The following is an 8,268-nucleotide window of genomic DNA, read 5'->3' on the forward strand; positions in this document are numbered from 1 at the left end:
CTAGAGTTTGCATTTTGAGCTGTATCCCAGGCAGGGGAGAGCCATTGCAGCAAAGGTGAGACCAGCCCATCTGATGGCCTTCCCAGGATGGCGGTGGGGACAAAGGACTTCACTCTCCCCACCAGACCCTGGCCAGGAGATTTTGTGGCACATGGGGATCTGGCCTTTGAGAGAGCCAAAGGCTTATGTCACTTGAACCTTGAGAGCCCCTGGTCCACAGGTTGCTCCGTGGGAGATGAGGTGAAAGCCCTGGGTAACCTGCCCAACAGTATGAAGGAGTTTCCCACAGGAAACAGCCTCCAGCAAGACAGCGGCTTCCAGAGCCACCTCGAATGATGAGCCCAAAGGCAGGAAGGCTCTTCCTCCTGGGGAGATGGCAGGGACTCAGAGGCCGTTGTGGATAAGGAAGGCTCCCCGCTATGCAGAGAAAGGGGGAAGGTGGAGGGGGGAACAGAAATCTATGAGTATTTGAATTCCACCGGTAGTGTCCATCCAATATGCCATAGAAACCACGTGCTATAGAAGCACGCCCTTTCGATTGAGACCGCCTGGGAAACTGGGGCAATAGCGTTTTGCATCTGAAAGAAAGTGGTGGCTCTTCGGCCAAGAGAAGAGTCCAGTGGTCTGTGCTTCTGTGTTTCTAGGCCATGCAGTTTTGTTTTGTGTTTTTGTTTTTTTTTTTTAATAACACAAAACAAATTGGCAAAGCTCGAAAATAGTAAAATGGTCCCCAAACCTTCAAGTACCGGCTCCCTGGTTCCTTCAGCACTTACCTTAGTGGGAAACTGAGGCTACCTGAGGGAAAGTCCTGGAAGTATTGTGCAGGGCGGTGGGGGGGGCGCGGAGAGAGAAAGAGAGAGAGTGAAAGAGAGAAGAGAGGGGAGGGAGAGAGGAAAGAGAAAAGAGAAGAGAGAGAGAGAGAAGTGAGAGAGGAGAGACGGGAGGGAGCGAGAGAGAAGGAGACAGAGGAGAGAGAGGGAGCCAGCTAGCAACAGAGAGCACATCAGAGATTGAGAGGCAAAAAGGATGTAGGAGAAGCTGTGAACTGGGGAAGGTTTACCTAAGTTCATCTGAAGTTCATCTTCTCACCTCGACATTCCAGATTGCATGCTGCCTCACTGGGGAAAGGGCTTTCTGAGATTTTTATTTTTAAATTTGAGGCCGGGGTTCTTATTATGTCATCCAGGCTGGTCTCCAGCTCTTGGGCTCAAGGGATCCTCCTGCCTCGGCCTCCCAAAGTGCTGGGATTCCAGGCGGGAGCTACCGCGCCCGGCGATTTCTGGGATTTTATAATCCCCTTTTCATGTAGACCTTTCGGAGTCAGCTTTATGATGGCTGTAGTCCTGGGATCTCAGGACCTACCCTTACACTAAACACCCTTTGAAAGACTGACTTCTTTGGAACCAGGCGTCAGGTTGGCTCTGGGAGCTGGGAGCTGGGCCATAGGGCAGGCCTGACTGGGTGCTCCCGCTGCGCCTGGGCCTCCGCGCAGGTGCAGGTGGGGCAGGTGGGGCATGAGGCAGGTGGGAAGTCCCTGTCGTCCTGCAGGTGGGGCAGGTGGGGCAGGTGGGGTAGGTGGGGCAGGTTGGATAGGTAGGGCAGGTGGGGTAGATGGGGCAAGTGGGACAGGAGGGACAGGTGGGGCAGGTGAGGCAGGTGAGGGTGTCCCCGCCATCCCGCAGGTAGGACAGCTGAGGCAGGTGGGACCTCCTCGCTCTCGCGCAGGTGGGGGAGGCGCTCCCGCTGCCAGAGGTCGCCGTCCCCTTCCGAGGCCTCGCGGCAGGGGGCTTCGGGACCCGGAGCTCCTGGGTAGAGCCCGGCATCCCCGCAGGCCCCGCCCACCGCGCGTCCGCCCTCTTGGCCCTCAGGCTCCTCCCGGACGCGGCCCCGCAGGTAACCAGGGAAACGCGTCGCCATGGTAACGTGCGCTCCGCGTCGGAGGCCCCTCCCAACCCGCGGCCTCCTTTGCCGGAGCCCCTGGCAGTCCCCGTCGCCACTACCCGCGCCACCCTCGCGCCGTGTTCCTGCGGAAATGGAGGAGGACCCCCGAACCCCACCGCCGGGCGAGGGTTCGCAGTGACTTCGACCCCCAAGCCGCGCCGCTCTCAGGGCTCTGGGCGCCGCGGGCTCCCGGGCGGTGCTGCAGGCGCTGGACGCGGGCCAGGCGGGCGTGCCAGCCGCGCGGAGCCAAAGCGGCCAGATTTGCAAAGGGACCGTCCCACCCTCCCGTCTGTCGGAATCTCTAATTTCCTACGTGCATGCATGGCAGGGCTGGTGAGCTTCGAGTATTAGATATAGAATCTGAACGTTTCCAACTGCACATTTGGCAAAGCTTCGCGGCCTAACTGGCCTTTCCAGGCCCCTGTGGATAGCTCTGGATCTCCTGGGGCCTCCAGGCCTCCCCTCCTGACGGCTGCCGGGGCCAGCGCTGCTCAGAGGAGCGGGCCTGGGCCGGGGTCCGGTTGGGCCTCTGGGGGCTGCTTCTGAACTCGATATTCCTTAGGCATCAGCCGGGAGTTTGCAGGATAAAATGCAGGCCTCGAAGAGCCCACTCCCAAGATGCACACCTATATCCGCTCATTGCGCGTAGAAACACGCGTCTCGGTCCGTTTTTCCTCATCTATCCCTAAACCCAGCACAGTGAATGCTGGAGTGGTGAACGCTGGATGTGTCCACGTCTATCGCGGGATGCTCTTGAGAGACCCCAAATAACCATGGCACGCAGATACATTTCTGAGTAACTCAGATTCTTCTCTTCGTTGGAGAAATTTTCAAACAATTCCTAGGAAACCCTAAACAACTATAGGCCTGTCCCTTGCCTAACCCTGAGGTCTTGAACCTTTGCCTGCAGAATTGTTGATTCCTTACGTATCACTCTTCATTAAAGAAGACACTTTCTACAGCAAAGGCTGACGCTTATGCACAATACTTTCTAATATTGTTTTTAAAAAGCAAAAAAATTGATAGATAAACAAAGTAACAGAGGTGCATATTTCCTGAACCTCAAAAAAAAAAAAAAAATGAAATCAAGCTGACTGATAATACATTTTCCTGAGCAGTAAACGACTAAGAAATAATTTAGTGCTTTCAATAACTGATATGGGAAATACAAAAGAAGAGTAAACTAATCTCTAGTGCAGAGGAGTTTTCTAATTTTCTTAAGACAAAAAAACATGCGATGAATCTGAGAAAAAATATAAAAGAAAGTGTACATAACATGTTCATCTTTGTTTCAACTCGCTACAACAGAGGCCCATGCATTTGTATCAACTAAATAAGAATTTTGAACTAAAATCTCAGATATTTTCCAACCCTGACATTAGATTATAGGTATGGTTTCTGACATTCCACAAAGCACTTGGATGAACAGCATCAGCTGGCATAGATTAAAAAAAGTTTTTTTTTTTTTTCCTTCTAGAAATGTTCGTCCTAGAAAAGTGATGGTTTTATCTACAGCAGTATCTGAGGGGTGCAGGTGAGTGAAGAGAAGAAAAAGTCAAGCCCTAAGGCCTTGCCCATTCCAGAAGCAACTCTGCTCTGCTCCCAATTCTGAAGCCTTGGGCGGTGGTTGGCCTTGAGCTGAGCTTTACCGCTTTACTGCAGGGTGATAGGGCCAGCCATGGAGCATGGGCAGTGATATCAGAAAATCCTGGATTTGAACCTTAGGTCTGCTGTGCACTGGGCAACTTTCATGACTTCTCTGTTTCCCAGTCTACTCTTTCATTCATTTATTTGTCCAGTGATTTATTCATCCTCTTCTGGGTGACAGTGAGCCCAACAGACAAAATAACTGGTCTCATGGAGTTTCTATTCTGCTATCAGGAGAAGAACCACAACCAAACTCAAATATACAACATGTCTGGTGTAATAAACGCTATTAAGGAGAATAAAGGCCGGGCGCAGTGGCTTATGCCTGTAATCCCAGCACTTTGGGAGGCCAAGGTGGATGGATCACAAGGTCAGGAGTTTGAGACCAGCCTGGCCAACATGGTGAAAGCCCGACTCTACTAAAAATATAAAAATTAGCCTGGCATGGTGGCATGCATCTATAATCCCAGCTACTCAGGAGGCTGAGGCAGGAGAATTGCTTGAACCTGGGAGGCAGAGGTTGCAGTGAACCAAGATCATGCCATTGCACTCCAGCCTGGGTGACAGAGTGAGATTCCATCTAAAAAAAAAGAAGAATAAAAAAGTGTGAGAGAGGGTCGTAAGCAAGGGGCAGGGGGGGGTGATATTTTATTTATCACAAAAGGCTTCTGTAGTAAGGTTACCTAAATAGAGTGAGGTCCATCCATTTATCATCCCTATAAAATAAAGATCACTATGGTAACTTACAAGAGGAAGTGAGGAAGAGACACAAGTATAGTGACACCAAGGAAAGACAGTCATGTGACAACAGAGCCGGAGACTGGGGTTATGCATCTACAAACCAGGGAGTGTGGTGGATTGCTGGACACCACGGAATGAGGAGAGAGGCACAGGACACATACAGCCTCAGACCCACAGAAGAAAACAACCCTGCTGACTCATTGAGCTCAGCTTTCCAGCCTCCAGGCAGTGAGAGAAGACACTTCTGTTGCTTGAGACACCCGGTTTGTGGTGCTTTGTTATGACAGTCCTGGGAAACTAACAGTTCCTTATTTACAGACGAAGAAGCTATGGCTTGGACTTTGTGTAACTTATCCAAGTTTACAGGACTGATGCAGGATAAATGACTAGAATTTCAAGCCATTCTGCCCTGGCACACACATGTCCTCTTCACCTGCTTGTAAGTTGAAAACTACCTAAACTACCATAGACAAAGCACAGATGCCAAAAAGTCTCATCCTGTAATTTCCTTTTCATCTTTTCTTAAGCTGTCAGGACTGACGTATAAGTCAAGGTTCTCAAGAGAAACGGAACCAATAGAACACGCCTGCATGCACACACAGAGAGATTTATTAGAAGGAATTTTCTCATGCTATTATGGATTCTAAGAAGTCCCCGAGTCTGCCACTTATAAGCTGGAGACTTAGGAGAACAGATGGTGTAAGTTCCAGTCTGTGTGCAGGACAAGACCAATGTCCCAGCTTAAAATAGGCAAGCAAAGAGAGCAAATCCTCTCTTCCTCGCCTTTCGTTCTATTTTGGCCTCCATTGGTTTGAATGGTGCCCATGCACATCGGGGAGAGAAATCTGCTTTACTAAGTCAGCTGATTCATTAGTCAGCTAATCTCATCCAGATATACCTTCACAGACATACCCAGGATAATGTTTAACCAAATATTTGTGCACCCCATGGCCCAGCCAAGTTGACATATGAAAGTATCCATCACAGGTCCACCCCTTGTCAACTTGGTACTAATACACCTCTCTTTAAGCCATACTTACTCTCCAAGTAAAGACAATAACAACAATATAATTCCACCTGACATAACACAATTATCCTGCATACAACCATTCACCAGAAAGGATGTAAAGTCCTTGAGAGATGTCTACTCTTCTCCTTGATAGCTCATAACTTATATACTATGATGTAAAATTAGCAATACTCAAGTCTTATGATACTAAGTCAATATACCTTGTGTTACATGATAGAAGACTAAGAAAGGAAGGAAAACAAAGAGATTTGCTTAACATGTATTAACATATACATACACATACACACACATACATACACAGATATCTGTAACAAGGAATACTCATGACAACTGAATAATTGAAAATGATGATTTAATTTTAGGAAACCAACTGCACAAGTAGATCCAGTGTTTTAATCTATGAAATTAAAGTAAGGATGAGGACATGTGCCTGCAGGGGGCAAAAGACATTACAGATACTGGTGCTTGGTTGTGTGGGAGGCTCCTTCAGTCCCTTCAGAATAGAAAGTGTCAAACACAGATGTTTAGATGGCAACTGGAAAAATTATTAGATCAATTTAGAGGCTCAGAAAATAAAGAGTATCTGAGCCTTGGGGTATCCTGTGGTTTGTTGGCAAATGGCACCACTAGTCAGACCATTGCAGACTCAGATGGATCATTGTGCTGATGCCCAGCACATTCCAGAGATGAAGTCTCTCATACCAAAGTGTGCAGAATGATTCTCAGTCTAGGTGTGAAATTGGCCTGAACTTTCTCGCTGAACCGTGCTGTATGTCAGGTTTCTTCAGAGAAACAGAACAACAGGATGTGTGTATACATATGTGTATACATATATATATACACACACAGAGAGAGAAAGGGAGTTGGCTTATGTGATTATGGAAGTGGGCAAGTCCGGGATCTGCAGGGTGAGGCAGCAGGCTGGAGACCCAGGACAGCCAATGGTTTTCTTCCAGACTTGAGATCCAGGAGAGCAGATAGTTTAGTTCAAGTACAGAACCAGGAAAATACAAATGTCCTAGTTAAAAAACAGTCAGGCAGGATAAACTTCCTCTTACTTAAGGGGAGGCTAGGCTTTGTGTTTTATTTAGGCCTCCAACTGATTGGATGAGGCCCACCCACACTGGGGAGAGGGCTCTGCTATGTAGAGTCTACCTATTCAAATGCAGATTCTTCCTGAAACTCTCAACAGAGTGGTACTTGACCAAATATCTGGACAGTGTGGGCCAGTCAAGTTGACATGAAAAATTCACCATCATATCTGTCTATTGGTAGATGAAGTCTTCATTCCTAAATATTCTACTTTCTCATTACTCTGTGGATTAGGACTCATATTTAGAAGAATTAACTTGCCTGCCTAAATTTTAAAGGAAGGTGTCCACTCTGTAACCAGCTGTGTTATTTCTAATGTTATAGTGTGCCCCTGAGAGTAGTAACTATTTCTTTTTCTTGGTATTTAAGTATGATGTTGGTCTGCTAGACCATTTGTCCCTACGGCTTGTAGATCATTTGACTTGTTCACATTTAAATTTTATTTAAATTTTGACTCAAGCCATTATTTCTCCACCAATGTAAGGGTTATAGTCTCTGCAGCTGACCTTAACATTGCAACCTGTGAACCGGTCTGCTTAGTGTGAAATTACATCATGGAGGGGATCCCCTTTTGTCCATTATCCTGGGCGTTTCAGAGACAGGCCTCTTAAGGAGCCAGGATGCTATAGATCAGGAGGGGTTGGGAGGCTCAAGGGGAGAGAATAATAGTATGAAGGCCACGGTGGCAATTTCTTCTATTCTTAATGCCATAGAAAGAGCACTGTGAAGTATGGGCATGAGGTGTTTCTTCTTGGCACCTTGTCAAAGGAAAATTATTTTATGCAAATGGAAATATTCTGTTCCGAGAAATAATAGATCTATAGTGATTTCATTCTTGTGTTTAACTGGGACAAGGTTTACCTTTAAAAGATGGGTTGGCCCTTACCAGTACTACTTGTTGAATAAAGAAGGAATACCGAGAAGATATTAATTGTACGACATTAAGCTAATAGCAAGCAACCCACATGCCATCCTCAAGAGAGGTCATCAATAAAAATTTGTTAAGGAATAATTGAGTGGGCTGAATTACTTAAAAAGGTATTGAAAATGATAAAATAAAGTCGGAGCAGAAGGATAAAAAAAAATGGCACCGATGAAAAAGTGAAATGGTGACCTCGGCCTACCCACTTTGCTTTCTACTCAAACTGAAAGCTTTTCTGCCCAGGAACTATTTTGCTTTTAATCATAAATGGGAATGTTTTAATTGGCCTCTTCCACTTTGATTCTGAAAGAGTTACCAACAACCAAAGAATGGGAGAAATAAAATGCAAAGATAAATTTATTTTTTTGGCCTTCTTTGTCTTCAATTTCCCCTAATTCTGTTTCCATGTAAAATTATACAAAATATATGGCTTTTTGTAAAGATCTGCTACTGTCTCCTGGGGAGGGGGTTCCCACCATCAGATTGTAAGGCAAATCCTGGGAGGTGCTGATGGAATGGTGACCCACTGGGCTGAGCCAAGTAGCAGCATGTCACAACAGCCACTCAAAGTGCCCCCAGCTTTGCTTTTCAGCACCCAACCAAAAAGACCTCAGGAATTTAGTATTATGTAACAAATGTTACTGAATGCTTATTACCTGTGAGGCACTGTGATAAAGTCACAAAACCTAAGACACAATCTTTGCTTTTGCTGCAGCTTGAAGTTCAACAGCAAAGACAGACAACAGATAACTGTATTATCATGTGGAGGAGGGCACACACAAGGTGCTCTGGAAGCACAGAAAAAGTGAATGCATTCTGTTTCGATTCTGAAAGCTTTCCACGGAGAAAATCGTCCTGACTGCATGCTTCTCTTCGTAACAGCTCAGTATTAATA

The 8,268-nt window shown here is 46.6% G+C and overlaps 1 long non-coding RNA gene across 2 annotated transcripts; it reads left to right on the forward strand.

The window, feature by feature from the left end:
* Positions 1 to 1,945: 1,945 nt before the first annotated feature.
* Positions 1,946 to 4,809, forward strand: LOC129489380 (uncharacterized). Of its 2 annotated transcripts, none has more exons than XR_010114709.1 (3): positions 1,946 to 2,274; positions 3,419 to 3,475; positions 4,318 to 4,809. It is a non-coding gene; the product is annotated as an uncharacterized lncRNA (long non-coding RNA). The 2 variants fall into 2 exon arrangements; XR_008659961.2 differs by lacking the exon at positions 1,946 to 2,274 and adding an exon at positions 2,289 to 3,330.
* Positions 4,810 to 8,268: the final 3,459 nt, after the last annotated feature.

This window comes from Symphalangus syndactylus, chromosome 1 (genome assembly GCF_028878055.3).
Source record: "Symphalangus syndactylus isolate Jambi chromosome 1, NHGRI_mSymSyn1-v2.1_pri, whole genome shotgun sequence".
Classification (NCBI taxonomy): Eukaryota; Metazoa; Chordata; class Mammalia; order Primates; family Hylobatidae; genus Symphalangus; species Symphalangus syndactylus.